General features: G+C 37.2%; 3 non-coding genes across 3 annotated transcripts; 1 reads left to right on the forward strand and 2 right to left on the reverse strand.

The window, feature by feature from the left end:
• Window positions 1-210: 210 nt before the first annotated feature.
• Trnaa-agc (transfer RNA alanine (anticodon AGC)) lies at window positions 211-283 on the reverse strand. Its single transcript has one exon. It is a non-coding gene; the product is annotated as a tRNA-Ala (tRNA).
• Window positions 284-8,952: 8,669 nt separating this feature from the next.
• On the forward strand, window positions 8,953-9,025 carry Trnaa-agc (transfer RNA alanine (anticodon AGC)). The gene has a single exon. It is a non-coding gene; the product is annotated as a tRNA-Ala (tRNA).
• Window positions 9,026-11,472: 2,447 nt separating this feature from the next.
• Window positions 11,473-11,545, reverse strand: Trnaa-agc (transfer RNA alanine (anticodon AGC)). Its single transcript has one exon. It is a non-coding gene; the product is annotated as a tRNA-Ala (tRNA).
• Between the last annotated feature and the right edge of the window lie 3,913 nt (window positions 11,546-15,458).

A 15,458-nucleotide genomic window follows, 5' to 3' on the forward strand; every position in this document is an offset into this window, starting at 1 on the left:
CTTTATTTTGATTTGAATGTCATCAATAAATATATATCGCATAGTAATCAGTGAGAAAAGCACATCAGAAGTTAATGAATTTTCAAAAAAATGCTGGGGGGTCTACCGAAAACTTAAAAACATGGCAAGGGGTCTACGAGACAAAAAAGTTTGGGAACCACTGTTTTAGATGAACCCTAAAAAATAAATTAAAATAAAAAATAAGTTAGATGGAGCAGCAGGGTATCGATCCCTGTACCTCTCACATGCTAAGCGAGCGCTCTACCACTTGAGCTACAGCCCCACATAATAATTAGTGTTTACTATCTTTACCTGTCTTAGAAGAAAACAACAACACCAAGCATAGTACTGCAATTTGTTCTTCTGGTAGTTCCATAAACTGCGGTGTAGATCGAGATATCGAGATTGGTTATTTCTAGTCGACCGGCGGCGAAATGTACGCCGCTATTTTGCAGGGCCGGCCTTACGCCACTGCAACCTATGCGGCCGCAGTGCGCCCCGCACTTTCATAGGACCCGCACTTTCATAGGACCTGCGCTAATTCTAGGTGTATAAATTATTAAATTAAACCATTTTACAACTTATATAATAACATATTTATATACGAAAAAGTCCTGGATTAATCCGGAAATTATTAAAATCTTTAGAAAACCCATACAAATCTTCTGAAATATATAGACGAAAATTGTCACTTTTGGGGTGTCATTCAATATGGAAAACAATCCTACGCGCGATAAAAAAACGACATTATGCAATACAGGTAACTGTGGAATCTAGTGAAAGAAGCAGGGGCGTAACTAGGGATTTGGGGGCCCGGGGGGATTGACCTCTTTGGGGGCCCCTTGCATTTTGACATTCGACATATGACATGGAATAATGTACGCAAAAATATATAAGCCCCAAATCAAATTGGTTCAGTATATCAGTAAACTTAACAAAAAGTAATCAAGACTATTTTAATGAATAAAAGCTTTGTTTATTAGTTAAATAATGCACAAGTGACAAATCTCAATTGATATCGCTTCACGTCGTGCATTCTGTGCAGCAAAGACATCTATAACATCAACTACATCGATACTTTCTAGTATTTGTGACTTCACTGACATTAAAGCCATGATAAGCCTTTCTTGTGTCATTGTGCTCCTGAGATAGCTTTTGATGAACTTGAGCTTTGAGAATGATCTCTCACATGACGTAATGGAAGTGGCCTGAGTTAGCAGTATTCGGAGGAGGTTGCAAAGTTTGAGCACACGTAATTACCATATGAAGCCTGTTTCCTCAATATGTCTATTGGTGATTGTATTACTGGTTTGTTGATGAAAAGTGCTCGTGCATCAATGACATCATACAAACAGGAAAAGTAGCACAGTTTGTCATAAGCGGGTCTTCATCTAACAGGTGTCTTGGTTCAAGAAGAAACCCAAAGGTATCAATTTTCTTTCCAGCCTTTGGAATCTGCCCTTCATCTCCATATGAAATCTGTCCAGCACTTCTGTCGCAACACGTTTGAATTGCAGTTCTATTGACAGTCCTACATTAGAACTCAACTTCCCCTCAAGTCTTTTCTTTTTTCTATAGCTTTTATATAGCGTTACTTTCATGCTTATAGCATGCTCAGAGCGCTTTGGTCCAATCTAGGAGTTGGTTTTCCGTTCTGCCTTTAGTAAACGCAACTCTGCCCGAGTCGGGTGTCGAACCTCGAGTCCCCTTCTAGGTAGCCAAGACAAGCCAAGTTCAAGCGCACTTAACCTCTCGACCACGCTTCCCACAGGGACTACAGGGAATCCATAGTATTCACTACCTTCTTTTGCTTTTTTGATGGATTGGGTTTTTGTCAGTTTCTCATCATTTTGCAGAAAGCATGAAAGGGTACTAATTTCTTTAGCAGCTTTCCATATATGCAGTCCAGACTTTTGTAGTTTCTTCCGAACTATATTAATTGGGAGCAAGAGCTTTGACCAGAATTCAAGATAGGCAAAAAATTCTTAATTTTCCACTGCATGAAGAAGATTCTGTCCTAATATTATATGGTACTACGTCATTGTTGGTTGTTTATGTTTTGTGCGCAAGCAAAAGGATTCAGAGCATACAAAAGTGGGAAAGATCCATATCTCGTTATGCTCGAGTATAGAAATACTCCGATAAGTGGACTGCCGTATTCACAATCACAACTGCTGACGAGTAGAAGACTCAGGGAATCATTCGAACTGATCCTAAACTATTGAAACCATCGGTAGCTGAAAATGCAGAGACATTACTCAACGAACGACAGATGAAAAGCAAAGTGAAATACTATGCAAAAGCAAGACTACCTAAAGATTATTCTGTCGCAGAGTTCGTCTAGGTCAAACATGGCAGAAAGAAGTTGTCATAAAAAAAAATTCAGCACCTAGATCTTACATCATAAAGACAAACGGAAAAACATACAGAAGAAATCAACGCTTTTTGAATAAGAGTTTCGATGAAGACATCTCTGGGTACTTATGATACCGATGGAGACAATGAACTGCAAACTGTTGGAACAAACGAAACAGACAGTTATACACCAACGTCTAGAGAACTTGTTGTGCCAGTCAAGACAACCAGAAGTGGACGAATTGTTGAAGTTCCTACTAGACAGGGCCGGCCTTAGGCCACTGCAGCCTATGCGGTCTCAGTGGGCCCCGCGCTTTCATAGGACACGCGCTAATTCTAAGTGTACATTATTAAATTAAACCATTATAACGTATATAAAATAACAGGGTTTTCGTGACCTCCTGATTTTCCAGGGCCTCCAGGAAATCTCATGAAAAGGCAAAATATACGATAAAGTCCTGAACTTTTTTTAAATTTATTCAAATCTCCTTAAGAATAGACGAAATTGACATTTTGGGGTGCCAATAAATAAAAAGTGGCATTGCGAGCTTTCATTTGATAAAAATTTATTGCAAAGACGAAAGTAGGCCTATTTTCTAATTCAAAAAAAATAATATTGACATTATGCTCATCCCTACCCAGACTAGGCCCCGCGCGATCAGTTTTGCATAGGGCCCCCAAATGGTAGATATCACTCTTAAGAACTTTAAAAGGAAGGATGTGATAATAACTTCAAAAGGAAGGATGTGCTAATATTATATGATATTACGTTATTGTTTGTTGTTTATGTTTTGTGCGAAAGCAAAAGGATTAGATGGAAATAAAAATAGAGTTTCCATTGGATTGATGAAAGATGAATAGAGGGGTAATAACTCGAGTGTGAAGTTTAATTCTGAAATTATAGACGCCAAACCCGAATAATGGACTATTCTTGCATTATTAAGAATAACTTTTGGATCTGTTATACTCGATTCTGTAAATTTTGCTTCAAGGTTAATTAGTGTAGCCATAAAATACTCGCCATTTAGATCTATTATTAGTAAAGGTAACAAGATACCTGGAATTCGCTGTTTATCATGCAGTTTTATTCGTGGCAACAAAGTTTAAAATGTAAAACTAACTTTAAAAAAAACTTTAATCTCTGTGGGAAAAAATATTTTTAAAATGTCAACAAAGTCAACGTACTGATAGACCTAGATCTAGGTTTAGTCTTTGTGATAAATTTTTAATCCATAAATGTTGAAAAAAAAGACACCCGTTGACACTATTTGTCAATCAAATATATTAATTTATGTATTTACAAATAAATTTCGGACACCCATTTGGGGGCCCCCCCTAGGTGGGGGCCCGGGGGGATTTTAAATTTCTCCCCCCCCTCCCCCCCCCCCTTAGTTACGCCACTGGAAAGAAGCTTCTCGCGCCTCAAAGTAATGAATAATTACTTGAGGTCAACAATTCTCGTAGATAGATTGAAACATTTGGTAATTCTTGCCATTGAGAGTGATCTATGTAGGAAACAGAAATCTTACGCAAAACTCGTGTAGTAGTTCTCGGCGTAGTATAGAATGAATAAAATACAAAGACGAATATATTTTCTAATACAAACTCTTAATTTTCACTTATTATCGTATCCCTACCCAAACTGGACCCCGCGAAATCAGTTTTGCATTGGGCTCACAATGGTTAAGTCCAGCCCTGCTATTTGGTGACGAGTGAATATAGAGAAGATTACTAGTTCTCTTTCCATGACTTCTTGGTCACAATTGTTTGGTCCGTGGTCAAGAGGTTAAGTGGGCTTGAACTTGGCTTGGCTTGGCTACCTATGAAGGGGGCTCGAGGTTCGACACCCGACTCGGGCAGAGTTGTGTTTACTGAGGGCCTTAAGGCAGCACAGAAAAACCTCTCCTCGATACCCCTTCCCTTCCACTGGTCTACAAATGAGATTGGACCAAAGCTCTCTGAGCATGCTATAAGCATGAAAGTAGCGCTATATAAAGGCCATATTTTTTTTTTTACTATTTAGTGACGGGTGAATACTACTTGTTCTCCCCCCCCCCCTTTTTTTTTCGCCTCTAAAATTACATGGGGTAACTCTAGTCCGTTCGACTTGCAGAAATAAAAGAGTGATCTTTCCATTATTTGGTGTCCGAATTCTTGAGCCATGAATTGAATTATAAATATAGATAGCATATTGTCATTTTAGTTATGGAATGCTACGTGTTTTAGTAATACTCTATTAACCTATATGTCATACGTATCTATTATCAATAACCATTGTCATAATTCAATATTGCCATAATCTATATAATCTATATCATGTATATGTCATAATATCATATGTAATATCTACATAATCCAGTTTTTTTTTTGTAGTCTGATGGGAAAAAAACTGGTTTAACTGACCTACTACATCTATATTATAAAGTAGAATGTGAGGTGTATGTATGTATGTATGTATGTATGTATGTATGTCATGGGCGTAGCCAGGGGGGGGGGGGGTTCTTGGGGTTCAAACCCCCCCCCCCCCCCGAAATGTTATGAAAAAAAAAATTTTTTTAGCTAAAGTGCGGGAATTATAGTGAGAATTAAATTTCGGTGTATCTGTGTTTGTGTGTGTGTGTGTGTACTTGCGTATGTCAGTTTATGTTAAGAAAAGTCTGTGAAAAAAACTAAGTTTGGAATTTTAAGTACATTTAGTACATTACATATATTATTAATTAAAAAATGTTTAATAAATATGAAATATAGGTTTAATGTAAAAAAAAAAAAAAAAAAAAAAACAGCAGATAAAAATAAACAACCTAAAAAAATGTCTTTTGGAGCAGCAGGGTATCGATCCATGTATCTCTCACATGCTAAGCGAGCGCTCTACCACTTGAGCTACAGCCCCATTACATTGAGCGGTAGACTATCTCTACAAACTCAAAGCCTATAACAGCGTTCTTCTGGTAGTTGTTTAAAGTGCAGTATAGATCGCGATTATTTATATCATTTTGGTTATTGAATTCAATAGCCTACATGGGCGCCCGAAGGGGCGTGCAAGAGGATGCTCTTGCATCCCCCTGCATTCTGAGTAGTCAAATTCTAGCAACTTTTTCGCACTATTTGATCAATTAAAATCTAAGTAACAACTGAACAAGTAGTGCTTCCACTGGTTACTGAAGTAAAGTTGTAGTAGACTAACCTAGGCCTAGGCTTATTGATGGCAGACCATGTACAAGCACCCATCTGAATTTTGAGTAGCCAAATTTTAGCCATTATTTTACACCCTCAGAATCCTCAGATCAATACATTTCTGCTAGGAAACAACTAAGCATGTAGCACTTCCACTGAACTAAAGTGAATAAGGACAAGCTACTATTGTAATAAACTAGAATATGATAATCTGTAGTTCATGTTCCGACCATATGTTCTTTATTATTGGCTCTCAATTCAATATTCTATAGCACATTAGTCGTGACAATTTGTTTTCATTTGCACATAATTAATAGTTATCATTTTATTTACTAAAGACCTAGAATATGATAAAAGTTTTTTTTTTATTTGTTTGTTTGTTAGTTGTTTTTTTTTGTTGCTTTTTTTTTCTTGGAGGAAAACTCCTAGTAAGCTGTCTTTCGATTTGATATATGTGAAAGTCTCTTTGAACAAAATTGAAGAGTGCAGTCATCTTGGTATATGTATTTACGTCTTGCGGAGTTGCGGTCAGTGTTAGCGCTCGATAAAATTGGTTAAACACGTCCACCCTTTTATGATCAAAGAAATAGAAAACAAGTTCTTCACATGCCATCTGAATCAAAACTCGTAGAGTCGACATCGGTGCACAGGCAGTAGCAAGAAACCAAAATATACGAGCAGCAGCAGCATGAATTAACTACGTTTTCTTGGTATTTCAGTAATGAAAATGCAGATATCTCTGGCACTGAATTGATGTGTTTGAGAGTTGGATTTGTTGATGGTGATCGTACTCGATAAGAATTCCATGGTTTTGTCACTGCTGTTAAAAGAGACGCACTGCCTGTGTCTAACGTCAGCGAATACATTATGTACATTTTTCACATGGACAAACCACTCGGCCCAGTGATGGGTAGCATTTAAAACTTGTTCAGGAAAGGATTCGTGAAAAATATCCAAAAGCAGACCTTGTCCTTAGTGAGTCCCACAGACTTAAACTTGTTATCATTGACCCGAATGCCGTTTTAGATATACGTAATGCTGTTGGTGTCACCCAGAAGATTATCTATTTCTTCCGTAAGAGTCTCAAGCCAGAGCGTTGGTGTTAAATGTACCTCTTTTGTGTGAGACAGTATGGACTGAGAAACACGAATTCATTCGCTCTTTAAATCACAACTTTGAGAAGATCTTTGACTGTTTGGCGGATCTTAAAAATAACGGCTACAAGTGAAACCAGACAAACTGCATATGTGTAATCAGTGCCTGGTTCTCATGTGTTTCTGATTTGTCTTTTAATTGTTGTCAATTGTTCGTCTGTTGATGAAACAGTTTCCGTGATGTTGCAGTCTGTCCATCTTAGCATAAGCGGCCCCTAAGCAGCACCCCAGCAGTCACATTAATGACATAATCAAAAACAAGCTTGACCAGGCTGAGGAATACTTCAGGGATGACATCCTGAGTAAGGTGATACTGCTTGCAGACAAACTTGGTAATGAGTTGTTGCTGCCGGGAGTTCGCAGTCGTCAGATACACCCAGCAAAAACCACGTTTGGACTTTGAGAGTTATTCCAGAACACGGCTTTACATTCCGTATCTTGATTCGTTAGTTTCTTCATTAACGTCTCGCTTTTCAAGTAGTAATTATGCTCAGTTCAACTTGTTTATAAGAAGAAGGGAAAAAAGAAGAATATCAGAACTGCAGTTAAGCGTTCATCGTCGGCTTGTCCTTCGCGACGAGAAGCAATTCAGTAGTAAAGTTATTGGCAGCGTTTGCATGTTTTGTTTGATCGACCGATAGAATGCATGAGCCGCACGGATAAAGTTAACCAACGTGTTGGCTTTTTTATTTCAAATAACAAGTATTTAGAGTGAACTTAATATCGCATAGGTATGGGTGGCGTGGTGCAACGGTTCTTTTCTTTAATATTCTTTGTAATGAAAAAGTTGAAGGTACGACTTTGAGCCATAGGTGGCAACTTGAACCCCCCCCCCCCCCCTGCAAAAAATCCTGCGGGCGCCCATGTATGTGTTTTAGTAATAATCTATTAACCAATATGTCATATGTACCTATTATCAATAATAATTGTCATAATTCATATGTATTGTTGTAATTCATATGTATTGTCTTAATTCATATGTATTGTCGTAATTAATATGTGTGTCATGATTTATTGTCATAATTCATATGACATGAATGTCATAATTCATATGTATTGTCATAATCTATATAATCTATATTATGTATAAGTCATAATATGTGTCACAATGTGTGTTGTGGTGCCGGGGATTTTACTTGAATTAAAATAGTTGAATAAATGACGATCTAGGATTCACAATAAAAGATTCTTTGTTAAAACACAACTTTGGAACTTTATTTAAATATAAAACGTAAGTACAGCTTATGTACAAGTTACAGATCAACAAGCACAAATAATATTACAAAGGCTTTAAGTCAGAGCCTACAGTAAACACAACTCTGCCCGAGTCGGGTGTCGAACCTCGAGCCCCCTTCATAGGTAGCCAAGCCCCTTCATAGGTAGCCAAGCCAAGCCAAGTTCAAGCCCACTTAACCTCTTGACCACGGACCAAACAATTGTGACCAAGAAGTCATGAAAAGAGAACTAGTAATCTTCTCTATATTCACTCGTCACCAAATAGCAGGGCTGGACTTAACCATTGTGAGCCCAATGCAAAACTGATTTCGCGGGGTCCAGTTTGGGTAGGGATACGATAATAAGTGAAAATTAAGAGTTTGTATTAGAAAATATATTCGTCTTTGTATTTTATTCATTCTATACTACGCCGAGAACTACTACACGAGTTTTGCGTAAGATTTCTGTTTCCTACATAGATCACTCTCAATGGCAAGAATTACCAAATGTTTCAATCTATCTACGAGAATTGTTGACCTCAAGTAATTATTCATTACTTTGAGGCGCGAGAAGCTTCTTTCACTAGATTCCACAGTTACCTGTATTGCATAATGTCGTTTTTTTATCGCGCGTAGGATTGTTTTCCATATTGAATGACACCCCCAAAGTGACAATTTTCGTCTATATATTTTAGAAGATTTGTATGGGTTTTCTAAAGATTTTAATAATTTCCGGATTAGTCCAGGACTTTTTCGTATATAAATATGTTATTATATAAATTGTAAAATGGTTTAATTTAATAATTTATACACCTAGAATTAGCGCAGGTCCTATGAAAGTGCGGGTCCTATGAAAGTGCGGGGCGCACTGCGGCCGCATAGGTTGCAAAATAGCGGCGTACATTTCGCCGCCGGTCGACTAGAAATAACTAATCTCGATATCTCGATCTACACCGCAGTTTATGGAACTACCAGAAGAACAAATTGCAGTACTATGCTTGGTGTTGTTGTTTTCTTCATAGACAGGTAAAGATAGTAAACACTAATTATTATGTGGGGCTGTAGCTCAAGTGGTAGAGCGCTCGCTTAGCATGTGAGAGGTACAGGGATCGATACCCTGCTGCTCCATCTATCTTATTATTTATTTTAATTTATTTTTTTAGGGTTCATCTAAAAGGTCCTTAGTGAATTATAAATATCCTTAATAAACAGATCTAGTCCCGAATTTAAAAAAAAAGTTGCTGTTAACAAGATGTAAAGGCGGAGACGTCTATCACTAATTCATTAATAGAATTTTACCTTTACCTATCCCTTGGTCTAATTGGGGCACCATGCAAGATTTGTCAATCACCTATCTCCATTCCTCTCTATCAGCTTGTGATAGTAATAAAATTTTTTTTTAAATCTAACTCACAACAAAAAACACAACTTTTCAATTTCCCGTTCTGGAGTCGTCTCCCCTAACTAAGACCAAATGACAACAATGCCTACTATGTTACATCATTCACAGCCAATCGCTCACCTCTTCCCACTGTCACCATAAAACACACACACACACACACACTCCATAACAGTCATCTTGTGTAAGTTTTGTCTTACAAGACACGAATGAAAAATGTTTACAAGAAAATGTTCCAACGCAAAAATCATGAATCTAAATATACAGGTATCATGTTTCATTTCCTACGTGCTAATGTATGTAAACCAAGATAGGCCAATCACTTTTGTATTCTATTTGATTCTCGGCAACAAAAAGATTTCCTGAAATCGCATGAGTATATAAAAGAAGGGAGGGTATCCCTCAATTTTCTTTGATAAACTGCAACTGAAAGTAAACAAGAAAGTAAAATACGGAATGCCGGACGGAAGACTATACCCAAAAAGGAGGACATGTTTTTCTAATGGTGAACGTCTGATGGCGCTAGATAACGTCATTAATATAGGAAATATACTAAGCTAACGGGAGATAAGTCTTGCAATAATGAGAGATGTGGCAGCTACGGAACGGTGTTCTCCCCCCAAAGCGTAAATTGACTCTTGTCGACAAGATAGTAGACGCGTTAATGTCGCAAGACCAAGAGAGTTGCTTACGCAATTGTGTACAGTTTTGATTGATACTAAATAATTCCAATAATTTCACTAAATGTTTGCGAAGTTCTACAAAGGTATCTTTTATATTTAACAAGTTTCAAGATATGTGTATAAGTTTAAACAATAATCATATATTTTATCTTATATAGTACAGACGTTACTTCAAAAAAGAAGCTGATGACGTTCTACGCGTCATGCATCTAGCTATTAGAGCATGGAATGGGTTGCCTGATTCAGCCAGGAAAACCAACGACTTGGCAGAATTTAAGTCATTGGTTAATATATATGACTAGACGCATGACGCGTAGGATGTAAACATCTTCTTTTTTTAATTAACGTCTGTATTATATAAGATAATATAAGATTTAGTTATTATTTACTTTTAAAATGAATAATGGCCAAACTGGACTTTTCCCTGTGGCCAACGAGCTAGTATTTCTTTTCTCAGAAGTAACTTGAATAGAGTAAAAAAGATTATATATAATATTATATATTTTTAATTTCGGAATCTTTGGGCGCCTCTGAGTCCACCCAGCTCTAACGGGTACCTGACATTAGTTTGGGAAACCTAAAGGCGGTTGGTCGTTGTGCTGGCCACATGACACCCTCGTATACCGTAGGCCACAGAAAACAGATCATCTGCCCTATAGACCACAAGGTCTGAAAGGAAAACTTTACTTTTTTAACTTTCTAATAAACATGCACGACACGTGGAAACGAGTAAAATATAAGTGTCATGTTATTTTTCTAAGGAACGCCTGTAAAGTATAAGATTGATTTAACGCAAACAAAATGTTTACTTTTTAACACGGCCTTCAGATAATATACAATGATCGATACTCTATACATTCTATAGGGTGGGCAAGATAAAAGGGTTATGGTATGATTACAGGTGTGCAAAAAGTTACAGATACGTGAATTGGATTATAATTTTATTTAAATGTTTTAAAAACAGAATATTATTCATCAAAACATTTTATAGTTCAAACAAGGTGTTGAAAGTGTTTACAGCATTCGCAGAGGTGCCCTTAGGTGGGGGGGGGGGGGGGAAGGGAGGTTGCGACTGGGTCCCGCGAGAGAATCTCTTGTCACCGTTAACCCATCGTGCAAATATTCATGGCCCAGATATGACATTTGTCCAGGGCCCCGCCAAGACTAATCAACATAGAAGGCCTGAACACTGACCTGCAAAGTCATATCCTGTGGAGACAATATCTCGTTCACTCGTTGCCGCGTCTCTTGCAAAGAGCTGTTGGTCTTAAACTACCCACAGATTGCAACGTCGAATGACAGTGTTCAGGACTTCTATAATGATTGGTTTCACACCCCGGGCGTTGCTAGGACCGCCTCTGGCGCTGACCCCGCGCCTTTTTTAAAAATCTTCAATAGCCTGTGAATATTTGTATTTTACAACTTAGAGATTTCTCCATCCCTAAAAACACCTTCCGCCAATAAAAAAAAAAGAAAGAAAGACAAAAAACTTATGGAGCAGCAGGGTATCGATCCCTGTACCTCTCACATGCTAAGCGAGCGCTCTACCACTTGAGCTACAGCCCCGTACTTACAATAGTTTAACGTTTATCTAAAAGGTTCTTTTAAATGCATTAGTTGTCTGGTATGTTAAACGTAGTATAAATGTATACATTCTATTCATTTTCTCTTGATTTATTATTAAATGTGTGCATTTATATTTTTAAAATGTTGCTTTCAATACATGACAATATAGACATTGTATAACCCGAGGAATGACATGAAATTGTCGAAATGTCTGACTCTCTTGTTTTAAGAGTCATGTTTTACTGTGGAGAATGGAAAGTGGCGGAAGAAGAATGAAATGAACTAACCGCATCTCCATTTTATATTTATTTATTATCAATGGTTGCAGTCGACATTAGAGTGGGAGCAGGGGGTTGATATAACAATGTAAGATATCGCATTTATAAATTATATTTGTGACAGTTTTTTTAACATAAATTATGTAATTTCTCCATTAAAGTACCCCCCCCCCCCAACAAAAGGACCAGTCTTGGGAAGGGAAGGAGGTCGATCGCCCTCCCGCTACCCAAACTGGTAACGACAACGTGATTTGTTACGGCATTTGCTTGAAATATCACTAAGTAGTACCTACATATATTTGACCAATTCTCTTCACAAAGAGTGATTTCTGCACAACCGAAGGATTATATTTGAAGTGGCGGGGGCGGTAAATGCATTCGGCCACCCCCACCCCCAAAAAACACCACCAGAAAAAAAAAAGGGGGGAGGGGGCAATAAAATAAAAAAAATTGGTTAAAATTGAAATAAATAGTTTACATTCTTAAGAAAAAAAATATTTTGTAGCCAACACAAATTGCGATCCGCCAGTGGGTCAGTTTGTGTTTGTCCAGAAATAATTGTTTTCAGAAGTGCGATGCCTTTAGTGACGTATTCGGCCTGGTCGTGTGGTATGCGCTACGGACTCTAGCCACTGTAGTCCGGAGTTCAACCCCCTAACTTTCTGTAAGATGTTTGGTCAAGGATGTTATTAAACTTGCTTACAGATGGAACGTTTCTCAACGCTTAAATTTAACTTGACAACACACTAAAGGGCGTAAGAGCTGGGAAATGGGAGAGAGGGGAGGGCGGGGGAATGTGGGAGAAGTGGGGGGCAGGGCGCTAAAAGTCCATGAGTATAACAAAAGTAAGGAGGAGAGAGAGAGAGAGAGAGATTGAATATTAAATGAAGACAGACAGAATGGAAAGGGAAGACAGAGAGAAAGTACGCACAAAGAAAATGTTCCTTTGATGTCAAGAGAGATAGTGGGAGAGATATAAATACAGAGAGAGAGAGAGAGAGAGAGAGCAAGTGAGAGAGAGACAGACAGAGAGAGACATAGAAATAGAGAGACAGAAAGGTAGAAATACATAGAGAGACAGAGAGACAAAGAGAGAGAGAACGAGAGACAGACAGGCAGAGAGAGAGACGGAGAAACAGAGAGACACAGAGAGACATGAAGATAGAAATACAGAGAGAGACAGAGAGAGCGAGTGAGAGAGACAGAGAGATAGAAATACACAGAGAGAGAGAGAGAGAGAGAGACAGAGACACAAAGAGAGACAGTGAGATAGAGAAACAGAGATAGAGAAAGAGAGAGATACAGACAGACAGACTGAGAGAGAGAGAGAGAGAGAGAGAGAAAGAGGGAGAGACAGAGAGACAGACAGACTGAGAGAGAGAGAGACAGAGAGACAGAGACAGAGAGAAAAGGAGAAAGAGGAAGAGGCAGAGAAAGGGATGAGGGAGAGAAAGAGGGAGAGAGAGAGAAAGAGGGAGATGGAAGGTAGACAATAAGAGAGGGTATGAGGTGTAGAAACAAGGCCGGAGTAAGACAAGTGTTGTACAGGTTTAATATATGAGTCTATATGTATGTGTAATATGTATGTGTGTGTTTTCATATGTATGAGAGTATGTGTGTTTGCCTGTGACGCTGTTCTTCATCCTCCCAGCTGAAGTCATTTAAAAGTGATGCATTACGGGATGTCATACACAGTTACACTCTTGTCTTAATGAGATGTCAAATATTATTATATGCCAGACGTGACAATGTATTTTTTTGAATTAATATAGATATTTGGAAAATGAAAGTAACGCCAAAAAGATGTTGAAAAAAAAACCACGAACACATTTGGAAGTGTCAACCAACATGTAGGTACGATTGAAAACATTTTTTTTCTAAATTTTAAACCAAAACGATTGAGTCTCATTTTCAAAACGAGGTTTCAGTTAGCGTGGACAAATATGTTTTATTCTTATTAAGCTTATGTCATTCCACTCTGTCTGTCTGGTGTCATTCCACTCTGTCTGTCTGGATGGAATCTTGTACACGTCATTTCTCCCACTTCACATTCTCGGGTCAAGTTAAAATTTCGCACATTTATGTATTGTCTATGAACTAATAAAAATAACCAATTAGTTTCTCAATTAGTCATAACTTTTTAGCGCCCCCCGAAAGGGGATAATACGCTATTAGTTTTGTGTGGTCTGTCCGTCCCTCTGTCTGTCCGTCCGTCTCGTTTAGATCTAGTAAACTAGAAAAGATAATGAAAAGCCGACATCATAATAATAAGATCATTCAAAGTTCTGATGCAACAGCTACTTTTTTCTTTTCTGAAAGCGAAAAATCTAATTTTTAAAATCAAGTATGCAAACAGATTTTTCATAAATATACACCACTTTTACAACTATTTATTATTAATGGTAATGATGTAGTAGGGGAGAAGACCTATTCAGAATACAATATAAAAAATTTATGCAAATGGTTTAAGATTTTTTGTCAAAAACTTTTTCTTTACATCTGTATTGCCAAGTTACGTAAGTTCTGTCATAGTAACTACTACATTTACAAAAAAAAAGTTTACTTTTTTTTTTTAAAGAGAAAAAAAATCTATTTAATATGCATATAAGTGGCACATAATTTAAAACAACAATTAATAAGTCGTTTTTCATATTATTGCATAAACTACATAGCATAAAATGAAACACGGAACTCTTTAACTAAAAGATTTTTTTTTTTCGGAAATGTTTTTTTTTTCCTTGAGGCTTTGACCGTGGGGGCACCACACAAGATTTGTCAACCTTCTTTCTCCATTTTTCTCTGTCATTTGCCTTTGATAGAATTTCATTTTGATTCTTTCTGAAAAATATTAAAACCTGCCTTTTTACCTGCCTGGGAAGATCACTTCGGGGGCCGATTTTGAGTTAGGTGTTTCCACACAAACTGACTTTGTAATCTTGTTTTAGATTTTTTTTTTTTGTAAATACTGCACGGAAAACTTCTCACATGTACCCCTCCTCCGCCCTAATGGTCCAGACAGACAGACAGACAAACAGTCAGACAGAGTGAGATGATATAAGCTAAGTAAAAATACTTCCAATCGAACAAATGTATAATTATTAGTCGAGTCTCTAGTCTAGACATACTAAAAAATCACTGACATGATTGATTCAAAATAATTAATGCAATTTCATTTTATATAAGCTATAATTTTAGAAAAGTATTTTGTATAGTTTACTTGTTCCGTCTCAAATTAAATTGGTTGTCTACAGTTCAAATTTTAAAAAAAAAAAGTAAAAATCTGCAATATATTTGTCATAGACAATTAAAGCCGATTAAAGAGTTTTATGAAACGAAAATTTGTGATTTGCAATTTTGTGTACTTTATTATACAGCATTTATGAGCAGTTTAAAAGTTAAGTATTCATATCTATTTCTGCCACACACCTATATATATTGTAAATAAGGAGGCAGTGTAGTTTTGTTTAATCTCTAAGAATGAAGATCATGCAATTTTTCATAATTCGGAAATCCGGATACAATAGATATATAGTAGAGTCACTATTGCGGAGCAGGCATGTTTGCGGAACAGCTCGTCGAAAGTAGTTAAAATCTATTTTATTTTGAAATTTTCTGCTAAACTACTGTAACGGTAC

Source organism: Biomphalaria glabrata, chromosome 3, assembly GCF_947242115.1.
Source record: "Biomphalaria glabrata chromosome 3, xgBioGlab47.1, whole genome shotgun sequence".
NCBI classification, from domain to species: domain Eukaryota; kingdom Metazoa; phylum Mollusca; class Gastropoda; family Planorbidae; genus Biomphalaria; species Biomphalaria glabrata.